This window comes from Pristiophorus japonicus, chromosome 2, assembly GCF_044704955.1.
Source record: "Pristiophorus japonicus isolate sPriJap1 chromosome 2, sPriJap1.hap1, whole genome shotgun sequence".
NCBI classification, from domain to species: domain Eukaryota; kingdom Metazoa; phylum Chordata; class Chondrichthyes; family Pristiophoridae; genus Pristiophorus; species Pristiophorus japonicus.
In genome coordinates, this window is record NC_091978.1 from 160,838,375 (window position 1) to 160,858,135 (window position 19,761).

At 45.2% G+C, this 19,761-nt stretch overlaps 1 protein-coding gene across 3 annotated transcripts in view; it reads right to left on the bottom strand.

Moving 5' to 3' along the window:
* Positions 1-19,761, bottom strand: part of LOC139242021 (phospholipid-transporting ATPase VD-like) — a 277,618-nt gene that overhangs the window by 204,048 nt on the left and 53,809 nt on the right. Inside the window, exon 1 of one of the 3 annotated variants that reach the window (XM_070870165.1) lies at positions 1,094-1,147. The exons of the other annotated variants lie outside the window; for them this stretch is intronic. The gene's annotated coding sequence lies outside the window, so the exon portion shown is untranslated. Of the gene's footprint in view, positions 1-1,093; positions 1,148-19,761 lie in introns of those variants that run through there. 3 annotated transcript variants of the gene reach the window in all.

The window sequence follows — 19,761 nt, forward strand, 5'->3', positions numbered from 1 at the left end:
ATCTCCCATTTCCAGCTTCTCCCTTTCCTCAGCCTCACCATTATTATGTATTCTCGCCTTTGTCACATCCACATTCAATTTTTCAATGCTCTCCTAACCGATCACCCATGTGTCACCCTCATAGTATACTACCTCTGAAACATTTACTACATTCCAGCTCGCAATCTTTCGCTCTTCATGTCTAGCCTATTCTGTGAGCTTCCCATCCTCCAATCGACAGCCATCATGCCCCTGCTCTTTGGCATTCTATCCCAAAAACACTCTGCCCCACTTCATCGTTACCTGCCTTCAAAAGTCTCTTCAATTTCTTTTTTTGGTTATTTTGTTCCATTTGATCTCCTCCCCTACCCCATCCTTTGAGAAGCGCTGCATGATATGCAAGTTTCTACTGTTGAACATAGACTTAGTTCGCTCATGCTACATAGAAGCATAGAAATCTACAGTGCAGGAGGCCATTTCGGCCCATCGTGTCCGCACTGGCCGACAAAGAGCCACACGGCCCTTGGTCAGCAGCCCTGAAGGTTACATATAAACCTATGAACCATGAACAAAGGCACAAAGATAAAGAGCATCCGGCCCAACCAGTCCGCCTCGCACAACCGCGACACCCCTTATACTGAAACATTCTACACTCCACCCCAACCGGAGCCATGTGACCTCCTGGGAGACGCAAAAAAAGATAGAAAATCCAGGCCAATTGGGGGAAAAAAATCTGGGAAAATTCCTCTCCAGCCTATCGAAACTAGTCCTGGCCATATTAGATTCCCTGCGGTACTTGTCATCGTATCTGCGCCGTCCAACAAGAGGTTATCCAGTCTAATTACCAGCTCTAGGTCCATAACCCTGTAAGAACATGGCAGATGGACTATAATGTGGAGAAATGGGAGGTTACCACTTTGGTGGAAAAAATAGAAAAGCACTTTTTTTTTTTAAATGGTGAGAGATTGGGAAATGTTGGTATTCAGTGAGACCTGGGTGTCCTTGTGCACAAATCACAAAGTTAATTTTCAGGTACAGCAAGCAATAAGGAAAGCAAGCGGTATTCTAGCCTTTATTACAAAAGGATTGGGGTGTAAGAGTAAAGAAATCTTACTGTAATTATATTGGGCCTTGGTGAGACCATGCCTGAAGTACTGTGTACAGTCTTGGTCGTCTTACCTAAGGAAGGAAATATTTGCCTTAGAGGGAGTGTGACAAAGGTTCACTAGACTGATTCCTGAGATGGGAGGATTGTCCTATGAGGAGAGATTGAGCAGTCTTGGCCTATATTCTCTAGAGAGTGTAGCAGAATGAGAGGTGATCTAATTGAAACATATAAAATTCTTAGAGGGCTTGACAGGGTAGATGCTCGGAGGATATTTCCCCTGGTTGGAGAACTAGGAGTCACAGTCTCAGAATAAGTGGTTGGCCATTTAGGCCTGAGATAAAGAGAAATTTCTTCACGCGATGAGTTATGAATCTTTGGAATTCTCTATTCAAGAGGGCTGTGGATGCTTAATCGTTGAGTATAATCAACACAGAGATCGATAGATTTTTGGATATTAAGAGAAACAAGGGATATGGTATAGTTTGGGATGGTGGAGTTGTGGTAGAAGATCAGCCATGATCTTACTGAATGTCGGAGCAGGCTCAAAAGGGCCAAACAGCCTACTCCTGCTTATTATGTTCACCTCCCTCCCCTGCGATCTCTACCACAGAGGACAATGGCTGCAATGCCATGGGAATAACGTTACCTTCAAGTTCCTTCGCAGTCACACATCATCTTGACTTGGACATATTTTCTTCATCATCACTGGGACAATATCCTGGAATTCCCTATGTAACACCACTGTGGGAGCACCACAAGGACTGCAGCAGTGCAAGGAGAAGGCCCACCACCGTTTTCTTAGTACAATAAATTTAGCCTTCCCTAGTGTCGCCAAATCCGAAAATAAGTTCGCAAGTTAACAAAATTATTGAATTCAATTTCACAATTTTACATGGTGGGTTAACCACTAGAAAAAATACAGATTGCAAAAACAGAGATGCTATTTCGGTGATTCAGGATTGATTCCTCTGCTGTAACAGTCGGCACTTACCAACGGCAGTTTTGTAGACCCACATTTTTATAATTCTACAATGCTGCCATATGTTTGCCCTTAACAGCACAGCTGACACGAAAGAGAATCGCACATCTGTTGCTGGCTGCATTTCAAAGTAAAAGTACCTTATAGATTGCCAAGAAAGAATTACCAGAGATCCAGAGACATTTGGGTTGAATTCACACCATCATCGGAGGCTGGTTTGAAAGATTTCAGACATTGGGATCATGGGGTATAAACTTAGTATTCATATCAACTATAGGGCAATTGGCAATGAGATAACCAAATTCTGCCAGCAAGGCTGGATGGTTCAGCTTTGAAAACCAGAGCCTTCTCCTGCATGATCTGATTCTAATCAGAGAACATTTGGATTCTGTTCTTGACCAGATTTAATCTTGATAATCATTCAAATCTACGTAAAAACTGGTATTACATAAATGCCATTGTAATCAACCAACTTTTTTTTAACCAGAATATATTATAAGGATCCAGAACAAGTGCCCTGTGTTTGGGAAATTATTGTTCAGGAAGCAATCTGAACAAAGATTAATGCACCTCGCCAATGAAAATCATCATTTCAACAGTGTCATTCAGTGTGATGGGAAGACTAATGTATCACCAAGATGGCAACGCAGTCACTAGCAGCCAAGTGCCTCGGCAGGAATTCCATTCACACCCGTAGCCTCGTTATTCTTGAGCTGTTTTATGCCTACCTCGAGCAGCGTTGGGGTTTCACTGAGGTGGTGGCGGATCGCATGCTGTGAGTTGGAGTTGAGAACACTCGAGAGTCAAAGGCAGAGTCTCGATTGAGGAGATCTTCAAAGTGTTCCTTCCAGCGGGCCCTGACAGACTTGCTGGAGTGGAACTAAACGACAAAACCAGTGGGAAGCTGTTTAACCTATGCCGCCTCCAGGCCAGGTCCAAGATCACCCCAACCTCTGTCGTTGAGCTGCAGTACGCGGACGACGCCTGCGTCTGCGCACATTCTGAGGCTGATCTCCAGGACATAGTTGACGTATTTACTGAGGCATATGAAAGCATGGGCCTTACACTTAACATCCGTAAGACAAAGGTCCTCCACCAGCCTGTCCTCGTCACACAGCACTGCCCCCCCAGTCAACAAGTGGTCCTCGACAATGTGGACCACTTCCCATACCACGGGAGCCTTTTATCAACAAAGGCAGACATTGATGTGGAGATTCAACACTGCCTTCAGTGGGCCAGTGCAGCCTTTGGCCACCTGAAGAAAAGAGTGCTCGAAGACCAGGCCCTCAAATCTACCACCAAGTTCATAGTCTACAGAGCTGTAGTAATACCCGCCTTCCTATATGGATCAGAGGCATGGACAATGTACAGAAGACACCTCAAGTCGCTGGAGATGTATCACCAACGATATCTCCACAAGATCCTGCAAATCACCAACATCGGCGTCCTCGCCCAGGCTAACATCCCCAGCACTGAAGCACTGACCACACTCGATCAGCTTCGCTGGGCAGGTCACATAGTTCCATGCCAGACACGAGGCTTCCTAAGCAATTTGCTCTATGCAGAGCTCCTTCACAGCAAACGAGCCAAAGGTGGGCAGCGGAAATGTTACAAGGACACCCTCAAAGCTTCCCTGGTAAAGTGTGAAATCACCACTGACACTGAAGACCGCCCTAAGTGGAGAAAGTGCATCTGGGAGGGCGTTGAGCTCTTCGAATCTCAACGCCGCGAGCGTGAAGAGGTTAGGCACAGGCAGCGGAAGGAGCATGCGGCAAATCAGTCCCACCTCCGCCCCTCCCCCGACGAATGTCTATCCTACCTGTGACAGAGTCTGTGGATCTCGCATTGGACTGTTCTACCACCAAAGGACTCACTTTAAGAGTGGAAGCAAGTCTTCCTCGATTCCGAGGGACTGCCTATGATGATGATATGATGGATCAATTCTTAAGTATATGTCAATTATCATCCACTCCACAAGCATCGCATATGCTCAGAAGCAGCAAATTTTTAACTTTAAGGAGTGGGAATCAATTAGAACCCTCCGGGTGTGAATAGCTGACAACTATGTACCTGACTGCAATCCAATCTGAACAGGTGACCCCTCTCTCACTGCAAGCCTGCAATCTTTATCCCTAAACTGCAAATATTTTTTAATATGTAGCTCAATCATCATCTGAACTTTCTTCTCTTATTCCTTCTAAGCTCCAAATATGCCATCCTACATTTTTCCTTTTCCCTACATCTTCACTATGTTGAAATCAAGATTCATTGCACAGGTCTTCTACTTAAACTCAACAATTATAATTTGCACTTATGCACATCTTGAATTTAGTAAAATATCCCAAGCTACTTTATAGATGAAAAAGGAACCATGGTGAGGAGCTAGGAAAGATGTCCAACATTTGGGTCAAAAAGATGAGTTTCAAGAAATTTTTTAAGGGTGAAGAGCGAAGGGTTGGACACATTTAGGGAGGAAGTTCCAGAGAACATGGCCAGAGCCAACAGAACTGAATGGATGACATGGGGAGGCTGCCCAGAGTTGGGGTAAGTCCATGGAGGGATTTAAAGATGAGGATGAGAATTTTAAATTCAACATGTTGGGGAACAGGGATCTGGTATAGATTAGAGATGAGTGAGATTTAGAGCAGGACAGGATATCGGCAACACATTGGAGTTAATGGAGGGAGAAGAATGTTGAAGAAATAAAGTCCAGAGGTGACAAAAGCATGAATAAGGGTTTCAGTGGCTTTGGGGGTGAAGTAGTGGCAGAGGTGGATGATGTTGCAACAGGTCTTGATGATGAATAGGATGCGAGGTGTGAAACTGAACTCTGGATCAAACAAGACACCAAGGTTAGATAGACAGAGACTGATTCAGCCTGAGCGAGTGGCTGGGGAAGGGAATGGGATCAGTGGAAAGGGAGCAGAGTTGGTGATGGACCTTCTGTCTTCCTAATGTTCCGTTGGAGGAAACTTTCACGCTTGCACAGCTTGTTCTTTCCCAGAATTGCACAACTTTGCAACTCCTGAGTGGCTAAAGTAAATGTTGGTCACTTAGAGGATGGGACTGGGGAATTAATAATGGGGAACAGGGAAATGGCAGAGACCTTGAACAAATATTTTGTATCGGTTTTCATGGTAGAAGACACTAAAAGGATCCCAATTATGGATAATCAAGGGGCTATAGGGAGGAACATGGTTTTATGAAAGGGAAATCATGTTTAACAAATTTGCTGGAGTTCTTTGAGGATGTAATGAGCAGGATGGATAAGGGGGGAAACCAGTGGATATGGTTTATTTGGATTTCCAGAAGGTATTCGATAAGGTGCCACATAAAAGGTTACTGCACAAGATAAAAGTTCACGGGGTTGGGGGTAACATATTAGCACAGAAAACAGAGAGTCGGGATAAATGGGTCATTTTCAAGTTGGCAAACAATGACTAGTAGGGTGCCACAGGGATCAGTGCTGGGGCTTCAACTATTTACAATCTATATGAATGACTTGGATGAAGAGACCGATTGTAATGTAGCCAAGTTTGCTGATGATACAAAGATGGGTGGGAAAGCAAGTTGTGAGGAGGACACAAAAAAAATCTGCAAAGGGATATAGACAGGCTAAGTGAGTGGGCAAAAATTTGGCAGACGGAGTATAATTGGGGAAATGTAAGGTTATCCACTTTTGCAGAAAAAATTAAAAAAGCAAATTATTTAAATGGAGAAAAATTACAAAATGCTGCAATACAGATGGACCTGGGGGTCCTTGTTAATGAAACACAAAAATTTAGTATGCAGGTACAGCAAGTAATCAGGAACGTAAATGGAATGTCGGCTTTTATTGCAAGGGGGTGGAGTATTAAAGCAGAAAAGTCCTGCTATAACTGTACAGGGTATTGGTGAGGCCACACCTAGAGTACTGCGTACAGTTTTGGTCTCCTTATTTAAAGAGGGATATACTTGTATTGGAGGCCATTCAGAGAAGGTTCACTAGGTTGATTCCTGAGATGAAGGAGTTGACTTATGAAGAAAGGTTGAGCAGGTTGGGCCTGTACTCATTGGAGTTCAGAAGAATGAGAGGTGATCTTATTGAGACATATAAGATAATGAGGAGGCCCGACAAGGTAGATACAGAAAGGATGTTTTCACTCATGGGGGAATCAAAAACTAGGGGACTTAAGTCTGAGAATAAGGTGTTGCCCATTTAAAACTGAGATGCGGAGGAATTTCTTCTGAGAGTTGTAAATCTATGGATTTCTCTGCCCCAGAGAGCTGTGGAGGCTGGGTCATTGAATATATTTAAGGTGGAGATAGATAGATTTTTGAGCGATAAGGGAGTAAAGGGTTATGGGGAGCAGGCAGGGAAGTGGAGCTGAGTCCATGATCAGATCAGCCATGATCTTATTGAATGGCGGAGCAGGCTTGAGGGGCCAAATAGCCTACACCTGCTCCCTTTTCTCATGTTATGTTCTCCTCAGCCTTCGCTTTCTCCTACCATCATCAGATTTTCAAACCCCAAAGTGGAGACTGTCACCTCTTACTCATTTCCACTTAAATCGTATCCAACCAATGGGCCTTGTTCCTTCACCTTGGTTTCTCCATTTTTAAAAAGGGTGTCGGCATGGCTGTTGTCACTCAATATTACCTAATGAGAATGAAGACTACTGCTAGAAATATTGATGCAATTCCTGTAAATGCTATGCACTGATGTTTTATTCAAGGAGAAAGAAGATATATCCAACATTTATTTGATGTCTTGGGACTTTTCTTGACTTAAATTGTAATCTATATGGAATGCAGCCTGGCAAGCATGTTTTTTTTTGCTGTGGAATTACTTTACCCTTCACTTTTTTCATTTTATATAGCACCAACATGTGATTCCTGACATTGCTAGAATCAGGCTGAGTGCAGAGCCTACTGGCTAGTTTCATCTGAATGGAACTAACAGACCAGAAGCAGACAAGCAGTTTCCTGAGACACTATTGTTAGAGGCTGTCCAGCTACCACCCTACTGATTACTACTGCAGTCACTTCACATTAATATTTAACAAATGGGAGCAGGCAAAAAAAAAACACACGATAATCCTCAGAATCTCTCTTTTGTGAAGCCATTTATTCTAGTTCAATTCACTGGAGCAAACATATCAGTAGGATGAAAACGCACACCCCACCATTGAGCCAGATCCATATTTACAGAAGACGAGTTGTCTTATTTTAACAGAAATATCATGCTTTTCCAGGACTCCAAACTAAAGACAGTTACCTCTGAATAAAGTATTCTCCTATTGAGATCATAGGTACTGCATACTATCAAAGCCACCAGCAGGTGATTCAAACAATACATCAGAGAAGGCCCTCTGACAACAATCTCACCCTGTGACATTTACACCTTCAATTGAAGATTCCTTCTGATATTCACTGGTGCAAGTGTCAATTTAAAGTTTAATGGTGTCATTTCAAAAGCCATTCTCATTTCACGCCTGTCGTTCATGTCATGCATGATAAGCGCACTGATCGCCCAGCATCCCTCTGAACAATGCTTAAAGCTGTAATGCCCAACAAATTAACTGTGCACTTTCAAAGCTAATTGAAATAGTTGATTTAACAGAAATCACATTTTGTAATGGAATTGTTTCCCCTAAAGAGCATTTAAAATGGATGTAATAAACTGAAACCACTGATTCTGCAAAGCTGGGTCCAAATTCAAAAGCCCTAAACGTGTACAAAGAACGCAATTTCACAAAAAAGTTGGAGATAAAAGTTGATTATTTATCATTTTAAATTTCAAGATTATCAATTTGGAATTGTTCTCACATGCCCTTCTGGAACCAGGAATACACAGATAAAATCATCATTGCAGTTCTGCAGCGTGGAACGTGTCATCACAGTGGCTGTGAGGAAACCAGAAGACAAAGCTGCCAACAATGAATAAAATTATAGTTTTTAAAAGGAGTAACTCACTAACCTTCTAGGAGCTTGCAGCAATGTTTTTACTCCCAAATCAAGAACACCACCAGGACTACCTTCAATATATATTTCCTCCTGTAGTATGGTTACAATGTCACTGCCTGCCCACTGGTACCTCGCCCATTTTTACATGTAAGCCAGAGAAATGAGTGTTACCATGCTGTTTGACAGTAAACACCCGATCTCATCATCTTCCGGCGATATATTTTCCAGCAGGTATCATTGGTCGCAATCAGGAGTGATACTATGGCTAGATTTTCCCTGTATCGTTGGAGTGGGATGGGGGGGGTCATGATTGCTCAGGTCGGGGGCTGAACGGTGGTTGAGAGAGGAGGCTTGGGTGGCCAGTCGGTCAGGAGCAGTTCTGATTGTGGGGGAAGGGTGGGTGGTGATTAAATGTGGGTTTGGGAAGGGCAGGTGTGCTTACATTCTGGCAAGTTACTCAACTTCTTTGTTGCAGGCAATCCCTAGGGCTAGTTTCCCTGTGTGCTTCCCAACATTTATCCCTGAAGCAACAACACTAAAGCAGATTATCTGGTGATTTATCTTATTGTTGTTTGAGGGACCTTGCTGTGCGCAAATTGTCTGCTGCATTTTGTCTACATACAATAGAGACTATGGCCCCAAGTTTCCACACGCGGCAAAACAGGCGCCCCTCCGAGCTGGGCACCCGTTTTTCGCGTCGAAAACGGCGCCTGAAAAGAAACACGCTATTCTCGAGCGCTTTGCAGCTCGATGTCAGCTTAGCGCGGCGCCCAGGGGGCGGAGCCTACTACTCGTGCCGATTTTGTAAGTAGGAGGGGGCGGATACCATTTAAATGAGTTTTTTTCGTGCCGGCAACCCTGCGCGTGCGCGTTGGAGTGTTCGCGCACGCGCAGTGTGAAGAAAACATTGGCACTCGGCCATTTTTGTAGTTCTTTGTAGCTGTTCAATTTTTTAAATTTTTTAATAAAACCACATTGCCCTTCCATGATCAGCACTGAGGCTTCTTGCAGCAGTGAGAAGGCTGCAGGAAGCCTCAGAAGTTGAGGCAGCCGTTTCCCGTCGGGAATGGCTGCCTCAACTTCTGAGGCTTCCTGCAGCCTTCGCACTGCCTCCTCCCCCCCCCTGCCATCAGGAACGGCTGCCTCCTCACTGCCTCCCCCCCACTGCCGTCGGGAACGGCTGCCTCAACTTCTGAGGCTTCCTGCAACCTTCTCCCTGCCTGAAGCCTTCTCCCTGCCTGAAGCACTTTCACACAGGTAGGAACATGGTTTATTTAATCTTTTCTTTGCTTATAAATTTTTATTCAGGTTGGAATTATTTGTATAATATTTGTATAAGTATAAATAAGGATTTATTGTAGAATGTAATGACTTCCCTTCCCCCCCACCTCGTTCCGGACGCCTAATTTGTAACCTGCGCCTGATTTTTTAATGTGTAGACAAGGTTTTTTCAGGCCTACAAAAATCTTCACTTGCTCCATTCTAAGTTAGTTTGGAGTACGTTTTCACTGGAAACTTTCAAATCAGGCGTCAGTGGCTGGACACGCCCCCTTTTGAAAAAAAATTCTGTTCCAAAGTGAAACTGTTCTACATGACTAGAACTGCAGAAAACTTAAATGTGGAGAATTGCGATTTCTAAGATACTCCGTTCTCCACCAGTTGCTCCTAAAAATCAGGAGCAAATCATGTGGAAACTTGAGGCCAAAACTTCAGAAATACTTCATTAACTGCAAAGTGCTTTAGGATGTCGGTGAAAGGCTTCCACCCTTCTGGATGTAGTTCGGGCCCTTCATTGAAACACCTGTGAACTCATCCTTTTTTGGGGGGCATGGAAGCAAGTCATCCTCGTTTCGAGGGACCTCCTATGATGATGATGATGATGATGATGATGATGATGAATGTAACTTTCTTTCTTCCTAGAAATATTACAAAAGATCATGAAATGACAGGTGTTACATCAGTCTATGCACTTGAAGGCTCTGAACAAATTCTAGATTGAGTCAAACTGGATTGGGAATCTAACATATACAACAATAAAGCGCGTATCGTACAGAAATTCAAAGAACAAAATGAGCACAGGGCATCTGCATTCCCTCTGGAAACTTGAAGGAAATGAATGAGGAAACACTTACTAATTTCTCCTGGATCTCTCAAAATACAAGAGCTCTACCCGAGGGCTAAAGCACAGCAAATGTTATCCTGGTATTCAAAAAGGAACATGGTATGATTCAGGGAATGAGAGACGTGTTAATCTAGCAGTACTGGGGTTAATCATGGCTAATTTAAAGCATTTGGTTACTGGCTATTTAAAGAGCACAAAATATAGACAATATTGTTTTACAAACAATGGGTCGTGGCTTATGTACTTTTTCTGTCATGAGATATGTAACTTAGTGGATGAAGACTCCCCGGTGAATAACCTGAATTTTCCAAAGGCATTTGATGAGGACTTTTAAAGAAGATGCAGACATATGGGGCCCAAGTTTCCACATGATTTGCGCCTGATTTTTAGGAGCAACTGGTGGAGAACGGACTATCTTAGAAATCGCAATTCTCCACATTTTTTTTTCTGCAGTTCTAGTCAGTTAGAACAGTTCTACTTTGGAACAGAATTTTTTCTTCAAAAGGGGGCGTGTCCAGCCACTGACGCCTGATTTGAAAGTTTCCACAGTGAAAACGTACTCCAAACTAACTTAGAATGGAGCAAGTGAAGATTTTTGTAGAACTGAAAAAACCTGTTCTACACATTAAAAAAATCAGGCACAGGTTACAAATTAGGTGTCCAGAACGAGGTGGGGGGCGGGGGGAGGGGAAGTCATTAAATTCTATAATAAATCCTTATTTATACTTATACAAATAAATCCAACCTGAATAAACATTTATAAGCAAAGAAAAGATTAAATAAACCATCTTCCTACCTGTGTGAAAGTGCTTCAGCCAGGGAGAATTGAGGCAGCGTTCGTTCCCGCGGGGGGGAAGAGGAGGCAGCCGTTCGTTCCCGCCGGGGGGGGGGGGGGCAAGGGAGGGGGAGGGAAACAGCTGACTCAACTTTCTGAGGCTTTCTGCAGCCTTCTCACTGCTGCAAGAAGCCTCAGTGCTGATGGCAATGTGCTTTTATTAAAAAATTTTCAAAAATTAAACAACTACAAAGAACTATAAAAATGGCCGAGTGCCAATGTTTCCTTCACACTGCGCGTGCGCGAACGCTCCAACGCGCACGCGCAGGGTTGCCGGCAGGAAAAAAACTAATTTAAATGGTACCCGCCCCCTCCCACTTACAAAATCGGCACGAGTGGTAGGCTCCGCCCCCTCGGCGCCGCACCAAGCAGACATGGAGCTGCAGGGCACTCCAGAATCGCGCGTTTTTTTTCCGGCACCATTTTCGGTGCGAAAAACGGGCGCCCAGCTGGGAGGGGTGCCCGTTTTTTATCGTGTGGAAACTTGGGCCCATGGAATGGCAAATTAACCAACTGCATTAAAGACCAACTTGGAAATAAGATACAGAAGAGATGATAATTAATAGATAAGGCACTCTCTGGGAGGCAGTAACTAGGAGAGTTCCAAAGGGGACTGTCCATGAATATAACTACGGATACTTCAATTAATGTAATCAATTTTGCTGATGTGACCAGATGGTGAGGTAGTTGAGAAAGACATAATTCAAAGGGAACTGGACAAATTAAGTAAATGGGCTAAGGAAGGCAGATGGATTTCAATTAAGATAAATGTAAGGAACAAAGGAACAGGAGTAGGCCATTCAGCCCCTCGATCCTCTTCATTCAATGAGATCATGGCTGATCTGTATCCTAACTCCATGCACTGACCTTGACTCCATATCCCTTAATAACCTTGGCAAGCAAAAGTCCATTGGTCTCAGATGTAAAATTATTAATTGAGCTAGCATCGACTGCTTTTTGTGGAAGAGAATTCCACACTTCTTCAACCCTTTGTGTGAAGAAGCGTTTCCTAACTTCTCTCTCAAATGTCTTGGCTCTGATTTTAAGGTTGTGTCCCTTTATCTTACACTCTCCACCAGAGGAAAATGTTCCTCTCTATCTACCCTATCAATTCCTTTCAAAATCCTAAAAACTTCAATCAAATCACCCCTTAACCTTCTAAATTCCATGGAATACAAGCCTAGTTTATGTAATCTCTCCTCATAACATAATCCTTGCAGCCCTGGTAACATTCTGGTGAATCTGTGCTGCATTCCTTCCAAGGCCAATATATCCTTTTTAAGGTGTGGTGTCCAGAACTGTACAGAGTACTCCAGATGTGATCTAACCAGGACTTTGTATAGCTGCAGCATAACTTCCTCCCTTTAATTCTAGTCCTCTAGTTATAAAAGGTACAGCAGGCGGTGAAGGCGGCAAATGGCATGTTGGCCTTCATAGCGAGAGGTTTGAGTATAGGAGCAGGGAGGTCTTACTGCAGTTGTACAGGACCTTGGTGCGGCCATACCTTGAATATTGTATATAGTTTTGGTCTCCTAATCTGAGGAAGGATGTGCTCGTTATTGAGGGAGTGCAGCGAAGGTTCACCAGACTGATTCCCAGGATGGCAGGACTGACATATGAAGAAAGACTGGATCGACTAGGCTTGTATTCACTGGAATTTAGAATAATGAGAGGGGATCTCATAGAAAGATATAAAATTCTGACGGGATTGGACAGGTTAGATGCAGGAAGAATGTTCCCAATGTTGGAGAAGTCCAGAACCAGGGGTCACAGTCCAAGGATAAGGGGTAAGCCATTTAGGACCGAGATGAGGAGAAACTTCTTTACTCAGAGAATTGTGAACCTGTGAAATTCTCCACCACAGAAAGTTGTTGAGGTCAGTACGTTAGATATATTCAAAAGGGAGTTAGATGTGGCCCTTACGGCTAAAGGGATCAAGGGGTATGGAGAGAAAGCAGGAATGGGGTACCGAAGTTGCATGATCAGCCATGATCATATTGAATGGTGGTGCAGGCTCGAAGGGCCGAATGGCCTACTCCTGCACCTATTTTCTGTTTCTAAAGGCCCCAGCACAGATCCTTGTGGGACACCACTAGTCACCCCCTTCCAATTCGAGTACACACCCAGTATCCGCATGCTCTGTCTTCTGCTGCCTAACCAATCTCCTAACCAGATCAATAATTTGTCTTCAGTTCATGAGCTTTAATTTTAGCTAACAGTGTCTTGTGGAACCTTATTGAATGCCTTCTGGAAGTCCATATAAACTACATCCATGGACATTCCCCCATCTACTACTTTAGTAACTTCCTCAAAAGAGAAAACCTCTACTCGGAATCCCTGGAGGAGCGGCCGACAGCCAACTGGGGGGGGATCCCAAGGCCGATTCAGGGAACGAAGGCGTTCGGGCCCCCGGCGGCGTTCAGGCATCTCCGACGGCAACCAAGCATTTAGGCCACTCCAGCGGCGACCAGGCGTTTGGGCCTCTGGTGGCATCCAAGCGTTCAGGCCCCCTTCGGAGACGACTGGGCCTCTACTTCCCTGCAGTGCTCTAGGTGTGGTCTAGCCAGGGCTTTGTGCAGCTGCAGAGGGCTGGCAGCGCCCATGGAACAGTACCAAGGGAGGTAGCCTACTACTGACTTCCATTTTAAACTTTTAATCAACTTGGGAAACTTTTAAAACCTCTGGAGAAACTTTTAAACAACGTGGAGGAACTTTCAAAAGTTATTTTCTTTTAAAAATTTATATTAAGGAATTGAATTCTGTACCCCAATCTAACTAGAAAATAGTTTGTTGTGTTTTATTAGCATAATTTTCAGGCATTTGAAACCGGGTTACTCACGACGACGCCTAGCGAGCAGGTGAGCCTCCGACTAGGACATCACCACCCCCCCCCGCCCCATCCTGCGGCGGGCCTACATCCCTCTCCTCGTCGACGGCTGGACCTCTCCTTCCCCACTGGTGACCTGGCCTCTTCTACTGGTGAGCATCACAGCTATGACTCTTTCACCCTCCCACTCCTTGCTGACTTCCCACTCGGAACTCCAGTGGAGAACTGACCTTTCTAAAGCCTGCCCCCAAACAAGCCTCAGGCCACCTACCATCAAGGGCGCTACTCGGCGCCGAGCTTGCGGCCAACATCTCGCCGTAGGCAATTATGCTCATACAGCAACGGATGGGATCAAAGAGGATTTTTATTCCAACCTCGAAACATCCCTGTCCCACGTCTCCGCGGACGACAAACTGATCCTCCTCGGTGACTTCAAAGCCAGGGGCAGCAAAGACACAGCCCTCTGGGGAGGCGTGATTGGCAGAGAGGGGGTAGGGAAAGCCAACTCCAGCAGTACCCTACTCCTGACAAAATATCTAGAACATAAATTTATCAGCAACATCCTGTTCCGCCTGAGGGACAAATACAAGGCATCGTGGCAACACCCTCGCTCCAAACACTGGCACCTGCTCGACGATGTCATTGTCCGAGCCTTGGATCGCAAGGATGTACGCATCACCTGCGCCATGACAGGAGCTGACAACTGCTGGACGGACCACCGCCTAATCCGATCCATCATCGACATTAACATAGCCCCAAAACGGAGGGGCCAGCAGAAGCAGTGCCACAAAAAAGTCACTGCCGGGCACTTAAAAGACCCAGCTAAGCGAGCCCTATACAGCCAGCTAACCTGGCGTGCCTTGATGACCCTGAGATGCTGAATGCCCACAGCGCTTGGTCTGCCCTCCAGGCCTCCATAACCAGTGACTGCGAAGTGACACTTGGTCACTCAACCAAAAAACACAAGGACTGGTTTGATGAGAATGATCAGGAGATCCAAGAACTAATAGATCGCAAGCGCAGAGCATTTCTGAGCCTCAAGCAACAACCCAACTCGGGAACAGCAAAGCAATATTACAGACGGCTCAAGGCTGAGGTCCAACAAAAAACCCGGGAACTAAAGAACAGGTGGTGGATGGAGAAAGCACAGGAGATACAACAACTGGCCGACAGCCATGATGTGCGAGGATTCTTCATTGCAGTCAAGGCCACTCCCAAGGCCCAACCCACTGCTGCCGAAGAACGGCGAAACACTCATCAAGGACACCGAGGCAGTCGGGGCCCGGTGGAAGGAGCACTTCGAAGATCTCCTCAATCGAGACTCTGCCTTTGACTCAAGTGTTCTCAACTCAATCCCGCAGCATGCTTCCCGCCACCACCACAGTGAAACCCCAACGTTGCACGAGGTAGGAAAAGCCATAAGACAGCACAAGAACAACAAGGCTACAGGAGCGGATGGAATCCCTGCTGAGATGCTAAAGTATGGCGAAGAGGCGCTGTTGGCGCGGATACATGACCTCATCTCTCTCATCTGGAGGGAGGAGAGCATGCCGGGAGATCTCAGAGATGCAGTGATCGTAACCATTTTTTTTAAAAAGGGGACAAGTCCGACTGCGGCAATTACAAGGAAATCTCCCTGCTATCATCCACTGGGAAAGCTGTTGCTAGAGTCCTCCTCAACAGTCTTGTCCCTGTGGCCGAGGAGCTCCTCCCGGAGTCACAGTGCGGATTTCGTCCTCTACAGGGCACAACGAACATGATCTTTGCAGCGCGACAGCTGCAGGAAAAATGCAGGGAGCAGCGTCAGCCCTTATATGTGGCCTTTTTCGACCTTACAAAGGCCTTTGACACTGTCAACCGCGAGGGTCTATAAGAGCATCCTCCTCCGTTTCGGATGTCCCCAAAAGTTTGTCAACATCCTTCGACTGCTCCACCACGACATGTAGGCCGTGATCCTTACCAACGGATCCATTACAGACCCAATCCACGTCCGGACCAGGGTCAAACAGGGCTGCGTCATCGCTCCAACCCTCTTCTCAATCTTTCTCGCTGCAATGTTCCACCTCACAGTCAACAAGCTCCCCACTGGAGTGGAACTAAACTACAGAACCAGTGGGAAGCAGTTTAACCTTCGCCACCTCCAGGTCAGGTCCAAGATCACCCCAACTGTTATGTATGTAAACATTGTAACTGTGTAAGACTTGCCACCAGAGGGCGCAATTGTTGGAGGCCCAAGGGTCACCTGCACACCTCGTGCAAGGGAGTATAAAAGGTTGTCTGCCATGTTGCTTAGGCACTCTGGAGTTGTATTAAAGAGACTAAGGTCACATCAGTTTTAGCTCACAGTACTCAGTCTTGTGGAGTTCTTCCATACTTATCACCAACCTCTGTCGTTGAGCTACAATACGCGGACGAAACCTGAGTCTGCGCACGTTCTGAGGCTGAACTCCAGGATATAAATTGACGCATTTACTGGAGGCATACGAAAGCATAGGCCTTACGCTAAACATCTGTAAGACAAAGGTCCTCCACCAGCCTGTCCTCGCCGCACAACACTGCCCCCCAGTCATCAAGATCCACGGTGCAGCCCTCGACAACGTGGACCATTTCCCATACCTCGGGAGCATCTAATCAACAAAAGTAGAAATTGATGAGGAGATTCAACACCGCCTCCAGTGCGCCAGCGCAGCCTTCAGCCGCTTGAGGAAAAGAGTGTTTGAAGACCAGGCCCTCAAGTCTACCACCAAGCTCATGTTCTACAGGGCTGTAGTAATACCTGCCCTTCTGTATGACTCAGAGGCATGGACCATGTACAGTAGACACCTCAAGACGCTGGAGAAATATCACCAATGATGTCTCCACAAGATCCTACAAATCCCCTGGGAGGACAGGTGCTCCAACACCAGCGTCCTCATCCAGGCTAACATCCCCAGCATTGAAGCACTGACCACACTCGATCAGCTCCACTGGCAGGCCAGATAGTTCGCATGCCAGACACGAGACTCCCAAAGCAAGTGCTTTATGCGGAGCTCCTTCACGGCAAACGAGCCAAAGGTGGACAGCGGAAACGTTACAAGGACATCCCCACTGACACCTGGGAGTCCCTAGCCAAAGACCGCCCTAAGTGGGGAAAGTGCATCCGGGAGGGTGCTGAGCACCTCGAGTCTCAACGCTGAGAGCATGCAGAAATCAAGCACAGGCAGCGGAAAGAGCATGCAGCAAACCAGTCCCACCCACCCCTCCCCTCAATGACTATCTGTCCCACCTATGACAGAGTCTGTGGCTCTCATATTGGACTGTACAGCCACCAAAGAACTCACTTCAGAAATGGAAGCAAGTCTTCCTCGATTCCGAGGGACTACCTATGATGATGATGATCTGGTGCTGGGAGCAAAATGAAATCAATTGCTGATACAATGAGAACACTTGGTAAGTTGAAACTGGTTACTTCATTATGAACAGGCAACTTTCAAAACACTGCAAAATTAATTTACAAAAATGACAAATGGTTCACTTCCAGTAGTCTTATGGGTAAATTCTGATCAGGCGTTTTATTTTTTGCACCAGTGAAATTCCCAGCATGGTCACGATCGACAACGTGCAGAGAACGGGAGGCAGATATTTGTCCCCTTAAAACCAGTCAAAAAGCCACAATGCATTAATTATTTCTTCTGGAGTTTTGGACGTCCAGCTTAATGATTATAGATAAAGTGTTGTTGCATCTATAACATCAAATCCAGACACAATGGACAGTTGTCAAAGAAAACATATTTCTGAATTTATTTTACAAAATTACAGTTGGTCTGGGAATTATTAAAAAGGCAAATAGGCCTTTGTTTGAGCTTCTACATTTGGTGCACAATCGCTACTTTGTACACGGTTAAATTTAAGGTGGTAAGACACTGCATCAAACCTATATTACACCACAATGTTTCATAGTATTCTGAAGCCTGAACATCTACATAATTCTTAATGAACCAGTTTTAAAAATAAAGAGATTCATAGTTGCACATCAGCTAAGGTGTTATGTATGCAATAAAGTTTCAAACTGAGTACTGTTTAACTAAGCAAGGTACAACCTTGCTTCTGCTTTATTTCGGCCCAAAGTAGCTGGTCTTTTATACCAGAGCAGCACCATGTTCGTGCTGCTCAGTAGCCTCCAACAATAAAACCATCTGGTGGCTCCAAACAGCATGTACATAATGACATAAGGTTTCTCACAAACATGGGGAAGAATGTCCTCTGACAAAATAGAGTGACGTCTATATTAGTTTAATAATGTTTTGAAATAGCTAGTTAAGATGGAAGCTGCCTTTCCTTACCAAAAGAACACAGTGAAGATCCTCCAGGGCCCCAAACACTCCTTCCAGATGAAACAGCAATTTACTTGTACCTTTTTAAATTTAGTATCCTGTATTTGCTGCACACGATGAAGTCTGCTCTATATTGGGGAGACCAAATGCAGATTGGGTGATCACTTTGTTGAACACCCCTATTTAGCCTGCAAGCGTGACTCGGAGCTTCTGGTCACTTGTCACTTTAATTTTCCACCCCACCCCCACTCTGACAACTCTGTCCAAGGCCTCTGACACTGTTTCAATGAAGCTCAACGAAAGTTCAAGGAACAGCATCTCATGTTTTGATTAGGCATGTTACAACCTTCCGGACTCAACACAGAGTTCAACAATTTCATATCATAACCACTGCTCCTATTTTTTCAGAAAGCAGGTACTGGTAATGGTTCTGCTGCTGCCATTTACAGCTGCTCTGGACCCATCTTTTGTTTCTATACTTGTCCCATTATCATCCCTTTTCACCTTCGTGTTTCCAGCATTTTCTGTTTTTATTAAAGATCTATTGATGGTGGGCCCAGGCCAATCAGTGAAATCTAGGCCTAATTGATAAGTTGGGGCATGCTAACCTAGACACATTAGCCTGGAAATCCCGGCCTCCCTGGGTCTGTACGATGTTTCTACAGACCCGGGAGGGCATCAGAAAAGCCGGTTCTTAACGCACAATGCGCATGCGCTGAAAACCGGCTTTTCCGATCTGTCAAGCTGGAGCTTGACAGATCTCATCCATATCGGGAGCGAGGACTTTTGCACAGCAACGATTGCGGTATTTACCCCTATCTTGCCAGCAAATGTCCTCAAAATTCTTGCGCCTGATTAAAAACAGGCACATAGCCTACTTTTACAGGCGTAAGAGTTTAAAAACATACAAAAATGTAATTACATTTTTAAAAACACATTGGGCCCAAGTTTCCACATGATTTGCGCCTGATTTTTAGGACTATCTTAGAAAACGCAATTCTCCACATTTTTTTTCTGCAGTTCTAGTCAGGTAGAACAGTTCCACTTTGGAACAGAATTTTTTCTTCAAAAGGAGGCGTGTCCGGCCACTGACGCCTGAGTTCAAAGTTTCCACAGTGAAAACGAACTCCAAACTAACTTAGAATGGAGCAAGTGAAGATTTTTGTAGAACTGAAAAAACCTGTTCTACACATTAAAAAACCAGGCGCAGGTTACAAATGAGGCGTCCAGAACGAGGTGGGGGGGGAAGGGAAGTCATTAAATTCTATAATAAATCCTTATTTATACTTCGACAAATATTATACAAATAAATCCAACCTGAATAAAGATTTATAAGCAAAGAAAAGATTAAATAAACCATCTTCCTACCTGTGTGAAAGTGCTTCAGCCAGCCTCCCAAGTTCGTTCGTTCGTTCCCGACGGCAGGGGGGGTGGGGAGGAAGCCGTTCCAGACAGCGGGCGGGAGTGCGGGCCCGATCGACCGAATGCAGCAGGGGGGGGAGGAAGCCGTTCCAGACGGCGGGCGGGAAGGAGACAGTGAGAAGGCTGCAGGAAGCCTCAGAAGTTGAGCAGCCATTCCCGACAGCCCCATCTCACTGCTGCAAGAAGCCTCAGTGCTGATGTGCTGATGGCAATGTGCTTTTATTAAAAAA